General features: G+C 39.3%; 13 non-coding genes across 13 annotated transcripts; all 13 read left to right on the plus strand.

Moving 5' to 3' along the window:
* The first annotated feature begins 723 nt into the window (after positions 1-723).
* LOC140030013 (5S ribosomal RNA) lies at positions 724-842 on the plus strand. The gene has a single exon (XR_011833927.1). It is a non-coding gene; the product is annotated as a 5S ribosomal RNA (ribosomal RNA).
* A 1,135-nt stretch (positions 843-1,977) lies between these two features.
* LOC140029272 (5S ribosomal RNA) lies at positions 1,978-2,096 on the plus strand. Its single transcript, XR_011833176.1, has one exon. It is a non-coding gene; the product is annotated as a 5S ribosomal RNA (ribosomal RNA).
* Positions 2,097-3,231: 1,135 nt separating this feature from the next.
* On the plus strand, positions 3,232-3,350 carry LOC140029273 (5S ribosomal RNA). Its single transcript, XR_011833177.1, has one exon. It is a non-coding gene; the product is annotated as a 5S ribosomal RNA (ribosomal RNA).
* A 1,135-nt stretch (positions 3,351-4,485) lies between these two features.
* LOC140029275 (5S ribosomal RNA) lies at positions 4,486-4,604 on the plus strand. The gene has a single exon (XR_011833179.1). It is a non-coding gene; the product is annotated as a 5S ribosomal RNA (ribosomal RNA).
* A 1,135-nt stretch (positions 4,605-5,739) lies between these two features.
* LOC140030014 (5S ribosomal RNA) lies at positions 5,740-5,858 on the plus strand. The gene has a single exon (XR_011833928.1). It is a non-coding gene; the product is annotated as a 5S ribosomal RNA (ribosomal RNA).
* A 1,135-nt stretch (positions 5,859-6,993) lies between these two features.
* LOC140029276 (5S ribosomal RNA) lies at positions 6,994-7,112 on the plus strand. Its single transcript, XR_011833180.1, has one exon. It is a non-coding gene; the product is annotated as a 5S ribosomal RNA (ribosomal RNA).
* Positions 7,113-8,247: 1,135 nt separating this feature from the next.
* Positions 8,248-8,366, plus strand: LOC140029277 (5S ribosomal RNA). Its single transcript, XR_011833181.1, has one exon. It is a non-coding gene; the product is annotated as a 5S ribosomal RNA (ribosomal RNA).
* Positions 8,367-9,501: 1,135 nt separating this feature from the next.
* Positions 9,502-9,620, plus strand: LOC140029278 (5S ribosomal RNA). The gene has a single exon (XR_011833182.1). It is a non-coding gene; the product is annotated as a 5S ribosomal RNA (ribosomal RNA).
* A 1,135-nt stretch (positions 9,621-10,755) lies between these two features.
* On the plus strand, positions 10,756-10,874 carry LOC140029279 (5S ribosomal RNA). Its single transcript, XR_011833183.1, has one exon. It is a non-coding gene; the product is annotated as a 5S ribosomal RNA (ribosomal RNA).
* A 1,135-nt stretch (positions 10,875-12,009) lies between these two features.
* On the plus strand, positions 12,010-12,128 carry LOC140030015 (5S ribosomal RNA). Its single transcript, XR_011833929.1, has one exon. It is a non-coding gene; the product is annotated as a 5S ribosomal RNA (ribosomal RNA).
* A 1,135-nt stretch (positions 12,129-13,263) lies between these two features.
* Positions 13,264-13,382, plus strand: LOC140029280 (5S ribosomal RNA). The gene has a single exon (XR_011833184.1). It is a non-coding gene; the product is annotated as a 5S ribosomal RNA (ribosomal RNA).
* Positions 13,383-14,517: 1,135 nt separating this feature from the next.
* LOC140029281 (5S ribosomal RNA) lies at positions 14,518-14,636 on the plus strand. Its single transcript, XR_011833185.1, has one exon. It is a non-coding gene; the product is annotated as a 5S ribosomal RNA (ribosomal RNA).
* Positions 14,637-15,771: 1,135 nt separating this feature from the next.
* LOC140029282 (5S ribosomal RNA) lies at positions 15,772-15,890 on the plus strand. The gene has a single exon (XR_011833186.1). It is a non-coding gene; the product is annotated as a 5S ribosomal RNA (ribosomal RNA).
* Positions 15,891-15,971: the final 81 nt, after the last annotated feature.

Genomic DNA, 15,971 nt, shown 5'->3' on the forward strand with positions numbered 1-15,971 from the left:
CATAAAAATAATTTTATCTAACTAAACTAAGTTATTCTTTTTTTCAAAGGCATTAATTACTTAATCCTAAACGAATTTATTTAATTTGTGTGAAGTTGAAATTATTATACTTGGACAAATAATATATTATATTATTTTTCACTTTTGTATTGTTTTAATTTATTTTATATTTTGCTTGGGACAAAACACTTTTACGGTGTTTAATTTATTTTAGATTTGATTTGGAATCATTTATTTAAATTTTTATTACTTGATTATGTAATTAGTTTTGTGAGAAATTGATTTTATTAGAAATTACAGTGATAAATTAATAAATTAAAATTAAGTTTCGGGTCATTTCGGGTCGACCCGCCGCCCCGTAAACCTGAAATTTTCGGGTTCGGGTCAGCATACCTGACCCGTCACGGGTTGGCGGGTCGGGGTTCGGGTCAACAGATTTTCTGGCGGGTCTGTTGACCCGAACCCGACCCGCCAACCTGATTTGGACCCGAATTGCCACCCCTAACTGCAAGCGTGAAGGATTGATTTCATGATAATTTAGAGTTGCGGGATGAGGGAAAAAAACAGGGTGCAAATCAATAACAAAAAAAAATATAAAGTAAATAAATAAAAGGATAAGAGGAAAATGCTTGAATTGACGCTTAAAATGAATTTCGGTCTAGAAAAGCCACACTGCTTCGCAGGACGGGGTAGTTTAAAAGAATAAAACGAAAGGAACATGGCGGGTGCGATCATACCAGCACTAATGCACCGGATCCCATCAGAACTCCGAAGTTAAGCGTGCTTGGGCGAGAGTAGTACTAGGATGGGTGACCCCCTGGGAAGTCCTCGTGTTGCATCCCTCTCTTTTTTGTTTCGAAATCCAAATTTCCTATTCGTTCTTTATCCTGTAGTAATTTAGCTCCGTCGGAACGATTGCTTAATATTTTGCTTCTTGTCGAAGCGTGAAGGAGGATCTGAAGGCGCGAGACAAATCAGGAACGGTACGGCTCGATCAAAGCCCGGATCGTCGCTCAAATTTGTCGGCGCAAATGTATCACCGCAACTAGGGGTGGCAATTTTCGACACGACCTGAAAACACGACACGAACCTAACACGAAATTAATGGGTTTGGGTTGAGGTTTCGGGAATTCGGGTCAGAATCGGGTTGGACCCGATGAACCCGAAAAGAAAACCGGTCGATTTCGGGTCAACCCGTGGTGACCTGATATGACCCGATATGACCCGTTTACGAATTAAAAATAATTTAATAAACATAAAAATAATTTTATCTAACTAAACTAAGTTATTCTTTTTTTCAAAGGCATTAATTACTTAATCCTAAACGAATTTATTTAATTTGTGTGAAGTTGAAATTATTATACTTGGACAAATAATATATTATATTATTTTTCACTTTTGTATTGTTTTAATTTATTTTATATTTTGCTTGGGATAAAACACTTTTACGGTGTTTAATTTATTTTAGATTTGATTTGGAATCATTTATTTAAATTTTTATTACTTGATTATGTAATTAGTTTTGTGAGAAATTGATTTTATTAGAAATTACAGTGATAAATTAATAAATTAAAATTAAGTTTCGGGTCATTTCGGGTCGACCCGCCGCCCCGTAAACCAGAAATTTTCGGGTTCGGGTCAGCATACCTGACCCGTCACGGGTTGGCGGGTCGGGGTTCGGGTCAACAGATTTTCTGGCGGGTCTGTTGACCCGAACCCGACCCGCCAACCTGATTTGGACCCGAATTGCCACCCCTAACTGCAAGCGTGAAGGATTGATTTCATGATAATTTAGAGTTGCGGGATGAGGGAAAAAAACAGGGTGCAAATCAATAACAAAAAAAAATATAAAGTAAATAAATAAAAGGATAAGAGGAAAATGCTTGAATTGACGCTTAAAATGAATTTCGGTCTAGAAAAGCCACACTGCTTCGCAGGACGGGGTAGTTTAAAAGAATAAAGCGAAAGGAACATGGCGGGTGCGATCATACCAGCACTAATGCACCGGATCCCATCAGAACTCCGAAGTTAAGCGTGCTTGGGCGAGAGTAGTACTAGGATGGGTGACCCCCTGGGAAGTCCTCGTGTTGCACCCCTCTCTTTTTTGTTTCGAAATCCAAATTTCCTATTCGTTCTTTATCCTGTAGTAATTTAGCTCCGTCGGAACGATTGCTTAATATTTTGCTTCTTGTCGAAGCGTGAAGGAGGATCTGAAGGCGCGAGACAAATCAGGAACGGTACGGCTCGATCAAAGCCCGGATCGTCGCTCAAATTTGTCGGCGCAAATGTATCACCGCAACTAGGGGTGGCAATTTTCGACACGACCTGAAAACACGACACGAACCTAACACGAAATTAATGGGTTTGGGTTGAGGTTTCGGGAATTCGGGTCAGAATCGGGTTGGACCCGATGAACCCGAAAAGAAAACCGGTCGATTTCGGGTCAACCCGTGGTGACCTGATATGACCCGATATGACCCGTTTACGAATTAAAAATAATTTAATAAACATAAAAATAATTTTATCTAACTAAACTAAGTTATTCTTTTTTTCAAAGGCATTAATTACTTAATCCTAAACGAATTTATTTAATTTGTGTGAAGTTGAAATTATTATACTTGGACAAATAATATATTATATTATTTTTCACTTTTGTATTGTTTTAATTTATTTTATATTTTGCTTGGGATAAAACACTTTTACGGTGTTTAATTTATTTTAGATTTGATTTGGAATCATTTATTTAAATTTTTATTACTTGATTATGTAATTAGTTTTGTGAGAAATTGATTTTATTAGAAATTACAGTGATAAATTAATAAATTAAAATTAAGTTTCGGGTCATTTCGGGTCGACCCGCCGCCCCGTAAACCTGAAATTTTCGGGTTCGGGTCAGCATACCTGACCCGTCACGGGTTGGCGGGTCGGGGTTCGGGTCAACAGATTTTCTGGCGGGTCTGTTGACCCGAACCCGACCCGCCAACCTGATTTGGACCCGAATTGCCACCCCTAACTGCAAGCGTGAAGGATTGATTTCATGATAATTTAGAGTTGCGGGATGAGGGAAAAAAACAGGGTGCAAATCAATAACAAAAAAAAATATAAAGTAAATAAATAAAAGGATAAGAGGAAAATGCTTGAATTGACGCTTAAAATGAATTTCGGTCTAGAAAAGCCACACTGCTTCGCAGGACGGGGTAGTTTAAAAGAATAAAGCGAAAGGAACATGGCGGGTGCGATCATACCAGCACTAATGCACCGGATCCCATCAGAACTCCGAAGTTAAGCGTGCTTGGGCGAGAGTAGTACTAGGATGGGTGACCCCCTGGGAAGTCCTCGTGTTGCACCCCTCTCTTTTTTGTTTCGAAATCCAAATTTCCTATTCGTTCTTTATCCTGTAGTAATTTAGCTCCGTCGGAACGATTGCTTAATATTTTGCTTCTTGTCGAAGCGTGAAGGAGGATCTGAAGGCGCGAGACAAATCAGGAACGGTACGGCTCGATCAAAGCCCGGATCGTCGCTCAAATTTGTCGGCGCAAATGTATCACCGCAACTAGGGGTGGCAATTTTCGACACGACCTGAAAACACGACACGAACCTAACACGAAATTAATGGGTTTGGGTTGAGGTTTCGGGAATTCGGGTCAGAATCGGGTTGGACCCGATGAACCCGAAAAGAAAACCGGTCGATTTCGGGTCAACCCGTGGTGACCTGATATGACCCGATATGACCCGTTTACGAATTAAAAATAATTTAATAAACATAAAAATAATTTTATCTAACTAAACTAAGTTATTCTTTTTTTCAAAGGCATTAATTACTTAATCCTAAACGAATTTATTTAATTTGTGTGAAGTTGAAATTATTATACTTGGACAAATAATATATTATATTATTTTTCACTTTTGTATTGTTTTAATTTATTTTATATTTTGCTTGGGATAAAACACTTTTACGGTGTTTAATTTATTTTAGATTTGATTTGGAATCATTTATTTAAATTTTTATTACTTGATTATGTAATTAGTTTTGTGAGAAATTGATTTTATTAGAAATTACAGTGATAAATTAATAAATTAAAATTAAGTTTCGGGTCATTTCGGGTCGACCCGCCGCCCCGTAAACCTGAAATTTTCGGGTTCGGGTCAGCATACCTGACCCGTCACGGGTTGGCGGGTCGGGGTTCGGGTCAACAGATTTTCTGGCGGGTCTGTTGACCCGAACCCGACCCGCCAACCTGATTTGGACCCGAATTGCCACCCCTAACTGCAAGCGTGAAGGATTGATTTCATGATAATTTAGAGTTGCGGGATGAGGGAAAAAAACAGGGTGCAAATCAATAACAAAAAAAAATATAAAGTAAATAAATAAAAGGATAAGAGGAAAATGCTTGAATTGACGCTTAAAATGAATTTCGGTCTAGAAAAGCCACACTGCTTCGCAGGACGGGGTAGTTTAAAAGAATAAAGCGAAAGGAACATGGCGGGTGCGATCATACCAGCACTAATGCACCGGATCCCATCAGAACTCCGAAGTTAAGCGTGCTTGGGCGAGAGTAGTACTAGGATGGGTGACCCCCTGGGAAGTCCTCGTGTTGCACCCCTCTCTTTTTTGTTTCGAAATCCAAATTTCCTATTCGTTCTTTATCCTGTAGTAATTTAGCTCCGTCGGAACGATTGCTTAATATTTTGCTTCTTGTCGAAGCGTGAAGGAGGATCTGAAGGCGCGAGACAAATCAGGAACGGTACGGCTCGATCAAAGCCCGGATCGTCGCTCAAATTTGTCGGCGCAAATGTATCACCGCAACTAGGGGTGGCAATTTTCGACACGACCTGAAAACACGACACGAACCTAACACGAAATTAATGGGTTTGGGTTGAGGTTTCGGGAATTCGGGTCAGAATCGGGTTGGACCCGATGAACCCGAAAAGAAAACCGGTCGATTTCGGGTCAACCCGTGGTGACCTGATATGACCCGATATGACCCGTTTACGAATTAAAAATAATTTAATAAACATAAAAATAATTTTATCTAACTAAACTAAGTTATTCTTTTTTTCAAAGGCATTAATTACTTAATCCTAAACGAATTTATTTAATTTGTGTGAAGTTGAAATTATTATACTTGGACAAATAATATATTATATTATTTTTCACTTTTGTATTGTTTTAATTTATTTTATATTTTGCTTGGGACAAAACACTTTTACGGTGTTTAATTTATTTTAGATTTGATTTGGAATCATTTATTTAAATTTTTATTACTTGATTATGTAATTAGTTTTGTGAGAAATTGATTTTATTAGAAATTACAGTGATAAATTAATAAATTAAAATTAAGTTTCGGGTCATTTCGGGTCGACCCGCCGCCCCGTAAACCTGAAATTTTCGGGTTCGGGTCAGCATACCTGACCCGTCACGGGTTGGCGGGTCGGGGTTCGGGTCAACAGATTTTCTGGCGGGTCTGTTGACCCGAACCCGACCCGCCAACCTGATTTGGACCCGAATTGCCACCCCTAACTGCAAGCGTGAAGGATTGATTTCATGATAATTTAGAGTTGCGGGATGAGGGAAAAAAACAGGGTGCAAATCAATAACAAAAAAAAATATAAAGTAAATAAATAAAAGGATAAGAGGAAAATGCTTGAATTGACGCTTAAAATGAATTTCGGTCTAGAAAAGCCACACTGCTTCGCAGGACGGGGTAGTTTAAAAGAATAAAACGAAAGGAACATGGCGGGTGCGATCATACCAGCACTAATGCACCGGATCCCATCAGAACTCCGAAGTTAAGCGTGCTTGGGCGAGAGTAGTACTAGGATGGGTGACCCCCTGGGAAGTCCTCGTGTTGCATCCCTCTCTTTTTTGTTTCGAAATCCAAATTTCCTATTCGTTCTTTATCCTGTAGTAATTTAGCTCCGTCGGAACGATTGCTTAATATTTTGCTTCTTGTCGAAGCGTGAAGGAGGATCTGAAGGCGCGAGACAAATCAGGAACGGTACGGCTCGATCAAAGCCCGGATCGTCGCTCAAATTTGTCGGCGCAAATGTATCACCGCAACTAGGGGTGGCAATTTTCGACACGACCTGAAAACACGACACGAACCTAACACGAAATTAATGGGTTTGGGTTGAGGTTTCGGGAATTCGGGTCAGAATCGGGTTGGACCCGATGAACCCGAAAAGAAAACCGGTCGATTTCGGGTCAACCCGTGGTGACCTGATATGACCCGATATGACCCGTTTACGAATTAAAAATAATTTAATAAACATAAAAATAATTTTATCTAACTAAACTAAGTTATTCTTTTTTTCAAAGGCATTAATTACTTAATCCTAAACGAATTTATTTAATTTGTGTGAAGTTGAAATTATTATACTTGGACAAATAATATATTATATTATTTTTCACTTTTGTATTGTTTTAATTTATTTTATATTTTGCTTGGGATAAAACACTTTTACGGTGTTTAATTTATTTTAGATTTGATTTGGAATCATTTATTTAAATTTTTATTACTTGATTATGTAATTAGTTTTGTGAGAAATTGATTTTATTAGAAATTACAGTGATAAATTAATAAATTAAAATTAAGTTTCGGGTCATTTCGGGTCGACCCGCCGCCCCGTAAACCAGAAATTTTCGGGTTCGGGTCAGCATACCTGACCCGTCACGGGTTGGCGGGTCGGGGTTCGGGTCAACAGATTTTCTGGCGGGTCTGTTGACCCGAACCCGACCCGCCAACCTGATTTGGACCCGAATTGCCACCCCTAACTGCAAGCGTGAAGGATTGATTTCATGATAATTTAGAGTTGCGGGATGAGGGAAAAAAACAGGGTGCAAATCAATAACAAAAAAAAATATAAAGTAAATAAATAAAAGGATAAGAGGAAAATGCTTGAATTGACGCTTAAAATGAATTTCGGTCTAGAAAAGCCACACTGCTTCGCAGGACGGGGTAGTTTAAAAGAATAAAGCGAAAGGAACATGGCGGGTGCGATCATACCAGCACTAATGCACCGGATCCCATCAGAACTCCGAAGTTAAGCGTGCTTGGGCGAGAGTAGTACTAGGATGGGTGACCCCCTGGGAAGTCCTCGTGTTGCACCCCTCTCTTTTTTGTTTCGAAATCCAAATTTCCTATTCGTTCTTTATCCTGTAGTAATTTAGCTCCGTCGGAACGATTGCTTAATATTTTGCTTCTTGTCGAAGCGTGAAGGAGGATCTGAAGGCGCGAGACAAATCAGGAACGGTACGGCTCGATCAAAGCCCGGATCGTCGCTCAAATTTGTCGGCGCAAATGTATCACCGCAACTAGGGGTGGCAATTTTCGACACGACCTGAAAACACGACACGAACCTAACACGAAATTAATGGGTTTGGGTTGAGGTTTCGGGAATTCGGGTCAGAATCGGGTTGGACCCGATGAACCCGAAAAGAAAACCGGTCGATTTCGGGTCAACCCGTGGTGACCTGATATGACCCGATATGACCCGTTTACGAATTAAAAATAATTTAATAAACATAAAAATAATTTTATCTAACTAAACTAAGTTATTCTTTTTTTCAAAGGCATTAATTACTTAATCCTAAACGAATTTATTTAATTTGTGTGAAGTTGAAATTATTATACTTGGACAAATAATATATTATATTATTTTTCACTTTTGTATTGTTTTAATTTATTTTATATTTTGCTTGGGATAAAACACTTTTACGGTGTTTAATTTATTTTAGATTTGATTTGGAATCATTTATTTAAATTTTTATTACTTGATTATGTAATTAGTTTTGTGAGAAATTGATTTTATTAGAAATTACAGTGATAAATTAATAAATTAAAATTAAGTTTCGGGTCATTTCGGGTCGACCCGCCGCCCCGTAAACCTGAAATTTTCGGGTTCGGGTCAGCATACCTGACCCGTCACGGGTTGGCGGGTCGGGGTTCGGGTCAACAGATTTTCTGGCGGGTCTGTTGACCCGAACCCGACCCGCCAACCTGATTTGGACCCGAATTGCCACCCCTAACTGCAAGCGTGAAGGATTGATTTCATGATAATTTAGAGTTGCGGGATGAGGGAAAAAAACAGGGTGCAAATCAATAACAAAAAAAAATATAAAGTAAATAAATAAAAGGATAAGAGGAAAATGCTTGAATTGACGCTTAAAATGAATTTCGGTCTAGAAAAGCCACACTGCTTCGCAGGACGGGGTAGTTTAAAAGAATAAAGCGAAAGGAACATGGCGGGTGCGATCATACCAGCACTAATGCACCGGATCCCATCAGAACTCCGAAGTTAAGCGTGCTTGGGCGAGAGTAGTACTAGGATGGGTGACCCCCTGGGAAGTCCTCGTGTTGCACCCCTCTCTTTTTTGTTTCGAAATCCAAATTTCCTATTCGTTCTTTATCCTGTAGTAATTTAGCTCCGTCGGAACGATTGCTTAATATTTTGCTTCTTGTCGAAGCGTGAAGGAGGATCTGAAGGCGCGAGACAAATCAGGAACGGTACGGCTCGATCAAAGCCCGGATCGTCGCTCAAATTTGTCGGCGCAAATGTATCACCGCAACTAGGGGTGGCAATTTTCGACACGACCTGAAAACACGACACGAACCTAACACGAAATTAATGGGTTTGGGTTGAGGTTTCGGGAATTCGGGTCAGAATCGGGTTGGACCCGATGAACCCGAAAAGAAAACCGGTCGATTTCGGGTCAACCCGTGGTGACCTGATATGACCCGATATGACCCGTTTACGAATTAAAAATAATTTAATAAACATAAAAATAATTTTATCTAACTAAACTAAGTTATTCTTTTTTTCAAAGGCATTAATTACTTAATCCTAAACGAATTTATTTAATTTGTGTGAAGTTGAAATTATTATACTTGGACAAATAATATATTATATTATTTTTCACTTTTGTATTGTTTTAATTTATTTTATATTTTGCTTGGGATAAAACACTTTTACGGTGTTTAATTTATTTTAGATTTGATTTGGAATCATTTATTTAAATTTTTATTACTTGATTATGTAATTAGTTTTGTGAGAAATTGATTTTATTAGAAATTACAGTGATAAATTAATAAATTAAAATTAAGTTTCGGGTCATTTCGGGTCGACCCGCCGCCCCGTAAACCTGAAATTTTCGGGTTCGGGTCAGCATACCTGACCCGTCACGGGTTGGCGGGTCGGGGTTCGGGTCAACAGATTTTCTGGCGGGTCTGTTGACCCGAACCCGACCCGCCAACCTGATTTGGACCCGAATTGCCACCCCTAACTGCAAGCGTGAAGGATTGATTTCATGATAATTTAGAGTTGCGGGATGAGGGAAAAAAACAGGGTGCAAATCAATAACAAAAAAAAATATAAAGTAAATAAATAAAAGGATAAGAGGAAAATGCTTGAATTGACGCTTAAAATGAATTTCGGTCTAGAAAAGCCACACTGCTTCGCAGGACGGGGTAGTTTAAAAGAATAAAGCGAAAGGAACATGGCGGGTGCGATCATACCAGCACTAATGCACCGGATCCCATCAGAACTCCGAAGTTAAGCGTGCTTGGGCGAGAGTAGTACTAGGATGGGTGACCCCCTGGGAAGTCCTCGTGTTGCACCCCTCTCTTTTTTGTTTCGAAATCCAAATTTCCTATTCGTTCTTTATCCTGTAGTAATTTAGCTCCGTCGGAACGATTGCTTAATATTTTGCTTCTTGTCGAAGCGTGAAGGAGGATCTGAAGGCGCGAGACAAATCAGGAACGGTACGGCTCGATCAAAGCCCGGATCGTCGCTCAAATTTGTCGGCGCAAATGTATCACCGCAACTAGGGGTGGCAATTTTCGACACGACCTGAAAACACGACACGAACCTAACACGAAATTAATGGGTTTGGGTTGAGGTTTCGGGAATTCGGGTCAGAATCGGGTTGGACCCGATGAACCCGAAAAGAAAACCGGTCGATTTCGGGTCAACCCGTGGTGACCTGATATGACCCGATATGACCCGTTTACGAATTAAAAATAATTTAATAAACATAAAAATAATTTTATCTAACTAAACTAAGTTATTCTTTTTTTCAAAGGCATTAATTACTTAATCCTAAACGAATTTATTTAATTTGTGTGAAGTTGAAATTATTATACTTGGACAAATAATATATTATATTATTTTTCACTTTTGTATTGTTTTAATTTATTTTATATTTTGCTTGGGATAAAACACTTTTACGGTGTTTAATTTATTTTAGATTTGATTTGGAATCATTTATTTAAATTTTTATTACTTGATTATGTAATTAGTTTTGTGAGAAATTGATTTTATTAGAAATTACAGTGATAAATTAATAAATTAAAATTAAGTTTCGGGTCATTTCGGGTCGACCCGCCGCCCCGTAAACCTGAAATTTTCGGGTTCGGGTCAGCATACCTGACCCGTCACGGGTTGGCGGGTCGGGGTTCGGGTCAACAGATTTTCTGGCGGGTCTGTTGACCCGAACCCGACCCGCCAACCTGATTTGGACCCGAATTGCCACCCCTAACTGCAAGCGTGAAGGATTGATTTCATGATAATTTAGAGTTGCGGGATGAGGGAAAAAAACAGGGTGCAAATCAATAACAAAAAAAAATATAAAGTAAATAAATAAAAGGATAAGAGGAAAATGCTTGAATTGACGCTTAAAATGAATTTCGGTCTAGAAAAGCCACACTGCTTCGCAGGACGGGGTAGTTTAAAAGAATAAAGCGAAAGGAACATGGCGGGTGCGATCATACCAGCACTAATGCACCGGATCCCATCAGAACTCCGAAGTTAAGCGTGCTTGGGCGAGAGTAGTACTAGGATGGGTGACCCCCTGGGAAGTCCTCGTGTTGCACCCCTCTCTTTTTTGTTTCGAAATCCAAATTTCCTATTCGTTCTTTATCCTGTAGTAATTTAGCTCCGTCGGAACGATTGCTTAATATTTTGCTTCTTGTCGAAGCGTGAAGGAGGATCTGAAGGCGCGAGACAAATCAGGAACGGTACGGCTCGATCAAAGCCCGGATCGTCGCTCAAATTTGTCGGCGCAAATGTATCACCGCAACTAGGGGTGGCAATTTTCGACACGACCTGAAAACACGACACGAACCTAACACGAAATTAATGGGTTTGGGTTGAGGTTTCGGGAATTCGGGTCAGAATCGGGTTGGACCCGATGAACCCGAAAAGAAAACCGGTCGATTTCGGGTCAACCCGTGGTGACCTGATATGACCCGATATGACCCGTTTACGAATTAAAAATAATTTAATAAACATAAAAATAATTTTATCTAACTAAACTAAGTTATTCTTTTTTTCAAAGGCATTAATTACTTAATCCTAAACGAATTTATTTAATTTGTGTGAAGTTGAAATTATTATACTTGGACAAATAATATATTATATTATTTTTCACTTTTGTATTGTTTTAATTTATTTTATATTTTGCTTGGGATAAAACACTTTTACGGTGTTTAATTTATTTTAGATTTGATTTGGAATCATTTATTTAAATTTTTATTACTTGATTATGTAATTAGTTTTGTGAGAAATTGATTTTATTAGAAATTACAGTGATAAATTAATAAATTAAAATTAAGTTTCGGGTCATTTCGGGTCGACCCGCCGCCCCGTAAACCTGAAATTTTCGGGTTCGGGTCAGCATACCTGACCCGTCACGGGTTGGCGGGTCGGGGTTCGGGTCAACAGATTTTCTGGCGGGTCTGTTGACCCGAACCCGACCCGCCAACCTGATTTGGACCCGAATTGCCACCCCTAACTGCAAGCGTGAAGGATTGATTTCATGATAATTTAGAGTTGCGGGATGAGGGAAAAAAACAGGGTGCAAATCAATAACAAAAAAAAATATAAAGTAAATAAATAAAAGGATAAGAGGAAAATGCTTGAATTGACGCTTAAAATGAATTTCGGTCTAGAAAAGCCACACTGCTTCGCAGGACGGGGTAGTTTAAAAGAATAAAACGAAAGGAACATGGCGGGTGCGATCATACCAGCACTAATGCACCGGATCCCATCAGAACTCCGAAGTTAAGCGTGCTTGGGCGAGAGTAGTACTAGGATGGGTGACCCCCTGGGAAGTCCTCGTGTTGCATCCCTCTCTTTTTTGTTTCGAAATCCAAATTTCCTATTCGTTCTTTATCCTGTAGTAATTTAGCTCCGTCGGAACGATTGCTTAATATTTTGCTTCTTGTCGAAGCGTGAAGGAGGATCTGAAGGCGCGAGACAAATCAGGAACGGTACGGCTCGATCAAAGCCCGGATCGTCGCTCAAATTTGTCGGCGCAAATGTATCACCGCAACTAGGGGTGGCAATTTTCGACACGACCTGAAAACACGACACGAACCTAACACGAAATTAATGGGTTTGGGTTGAGGTTTCGGGAATTCGGGTCAGAATCGGGTTGGACCCGATGAACCCGAAAAGAAAACCGGTCGATTTCGGGTCAACCCGTGGTGACCTGATATGACCCGATATGACCCGTTTACGAATTAAAAATAATTTAATAAACATAAAAATAATTTTATCTAACTAAACTAAGTTATTCTTTTTTTCAAAGGCATTAATTACTTAATCCTAAACGAATTTATTTAATTTGTGTGAAGTTGAAATTATTATACTTGGACAAATAATATATTATATTATTTTTCACTTTTGTATTGTTTTAATTTATTTTATATTTTGCTTGGGATAAAACACTTTTACGGTGTTTAATTTATTTTAGATTTGATTTGGAATCATTTATTTAAATTTTTATTACTTGATTATGTAATTAGTTTTGTGAGAAATTGATTTTATTAGAAATTACAGTGATAAATTAATAAATTAAAATTAAGTTTCGGGTCATTTCGGGTCGACCCGCCGCCCCGTAAACCAGAAATTTTCGGGTTCGGGTCAGCATACCTGACCCGTCACGGGTTGGCGGGTCGGGGTTCGGGTCAACAGATTTTCTGGCGGGTCTGTTGACCCGAACCCGACCCGCCAACCTGATTTGGACCCGAATTGCCACCCCTAACTGCAAGCGTGAAGGATTGATTTCATGATAATTTAGAGTTGCGGGATGAGGGAAAAAAACAGGGTGCAAATCAATAACAAAAAAAAATATAAAGTAAATAAATAAAAGGATAAGAGGAAAATGCTTGAATTGACGCTTAAAATGAATTTCGGTCTAGAAAAGCCACACTGCTTCGCAGGACGGGGTAGTTTAAAAGAATAAAGCGAAAGGAACATGGCGGGTGCGATCATACCAGCACTAATGCACCGGATCCCATCAGAACTCCGAAGTTAAGCGTGCTTGGGCGAGAGTAGTACTAGGATGGGTGACCCCCTGGGAAGTCCTCGTGTTGCACCCCTTTCTTTTTTGTTTCGAAATCCAAATTTCCTATTCGTTCTTTATCCTGTAGTAATTTAGCTCCGTCGGAACGATTGCTTAATATTTTGCTTCTTGTCGAAGCGTGAAGGAGGATCTGAAGGCGCGAGACAAATCAGGAACGGTACGGCTCGATCAAAGCCCGGATCGTCGCTCAAATTTGTCGGCGCAAATGTATCACCGCAACTAGGGGTGGCAATTTTCGACACGACCTGAAAACACGACACGAACCTAACACGAAATTAATGGGTTTGGGTTGAGGTTTCGGGAATTCGGGTCAGAATCGGGTTGGACCCGATGAACCCGAAAAGAAAACCGGTCGATTTCGGGTCAACCCGTGGTGACCTGATATGACCCGATATGACCCGTTTACGAATTAAAAATAATTTAATAAACATAAAAATAATTTTATCTAACTAAACTAAGTTATTCTTTTTTTCAAAGGCATTAATTACTTAATCCTAAACGAATTTATTTAATTTGTGTGAAGTTGAAATTATTATACTTGGACAAATAATATATTATATTATTTTTCACTTTTGTATTGTTTTAATTTATTTTATATTTTGCTTGGGATAAAACACTTTTACGGTGTTTAATTTATTTTAGATTTGATTTGGAATCATTTATTTAAATTTTTATTACTTGATTATGTAATTAGTTTTGTGAGAAATTGATTTTATTAGAAATTACAGTGATAAATTAATAAATTAAAATTAAGTTTCGGGTCATTTCGGGTCGACCCGCCGCCCCGTAAACCTGAAATTTTCGGGTTCGGGTCAGCATACCTGACCCGTCACGGGTTGGCGGGTCGGGGTTCGGGTCAACAGATTTTCTGGCGGGTCTGTTGACCCGAACCCGACCCGCCAACCTGATTTGGACCCGAATTGCCACCCCTAACTGCAAGCGTGAAGGATTGATTTCATGATAATTTAGAGTTGCGGGATGAGGGAAAAAAACAGGGTGCAAATCAATAACAAAAAAAAATATAAAGTAAATAAATAAAAGGATAAGAGGAAAATGCTTGAATTGACGCTTAAAATGAATTTCGGTCTAGAAAAGCCACACTGCTTCGCAGGACGGGGTAGTTTAAAAGAATAAAGCGAAAGGAACATGGCGGGTGCGATCATACCAGCACTAATGCACCGGATCCCATCAGAACTCCGAAGTTAAGCGTGCTTGGGCGAGAGTAGTACTAGGATGGGTGACCCCCTGGGAAGTCCTCGTGTTGCACCCCTCTCTTTTTTGTTTCGAAATCCAAATTTCCTATTCGTTCTTTATCCTGTAGTAATTTAGCTCCGTCGGAACGATTGCTTAATATTTTGCTTCTTGTCGAAGCGTGAAGGAGGATCTGAAGGCGCGAGACAAATCAGGAACGGTACGGCTCGATCAAAGCCCGGATCGTCGCTCAAATTTGTCGGCGCAAATGTATCACCGCAACTAGGGGTGGCAATTTTCGACACGACCTGAAAACACGACACGAACCTAACACGAAATTAATGGGTTTGGGTTGAGGTTTCGGGAATTCGGGTCAGAATCGGGTTGGACCCGATGAACCCGAAAAGAAAACCGGTCGATTTCGGGTCAACCCGTGGTGACCTGATATGACCCGATATGACCCGTTTACGAATTAAAAATAATTTAATAAACATAAAAATAATTTTATCTAACTAAACTAAGTTATTCTTTTTTTCAAAGGCATTAATTACTTAATCCTAAACGAATTTATTTAATTTGTGTGAAGTTGAAATTATTATACTTGGACAAATAATATATTATATTATTTTTCACTTTTGTATTGTTTTAATTTATTTTATATTTTGCTTGGGATAAAACACTTTTACGGTGTTTAATTTATTTTAGATTTGATTTGGAATCATTTATTTAAATTTTTATTACTTGATTATGTAATTAGTTTTGTGAGAAATTGATTTTATTAGAAATTACAGTGATAAATTAATAAATTAAAATTAAGTTTCGGGTCATTTCGGGTCGACCCGCCGCCCCGTAAACCTGAAATTTTCGGGTTCGGGTCAGCATACCTGACCCGTCACGGGTTGGCGGGTCGGGGTTCGGGTCAACAGATTTTCTGGCGGGTCTGTTGACCCGAACCCGACCCGCCAACCTGATTTGGACCCGAATTGCCACCCCTAACTGCAAGCGTGAAGGATTGATTTCATGATAATTTAGAGTTGCGGGATGAGGGAAAAAAACAGGGTGCAAATCAATAACAAAAAAAAATATAAAGTAAATAAATAAAAGGATAAGAGGAAAATGCTTGAATTGACGCTTAAAATGAATTTCGGTCTAGAAAAGCCACACTGCTTCGCAGGACGGGGTAGTTTAAAAGAATAAAGCGAAAGGAACATGGCGGGTGCGATCATACCAGCACTAATGCACCGGATCCCATCAGAACTCCGAAGTTAAGCGTGCTTGGGCGAGAGTAGTACTAGGATGGGTGACCCCCTGGGAAGTCCTCGTGTTGCACCCCTCTCTTTTTTGTTTCGAAATCCAAATTTCCTATTCGTTCTTTATCCTGTAGTAATTTAGCTCCGTCGGAACGATTGCTTAA

This window comes from Coffea arabica, chromosome 11e, assembly GCF_036785885.1.
Source record: "Coffea arabica cultivar ET-39 chromosome 11e, Coffea Arabica ET-39 HiFi, whole genome shotgun sequence".
NCBI classification, from domain to species: Eukaryota; Viridiplantae; Streptophyta; class Magnoliopsida; order Gentianales; family Rubiaceae; genus Coffea; species Coffea arabica.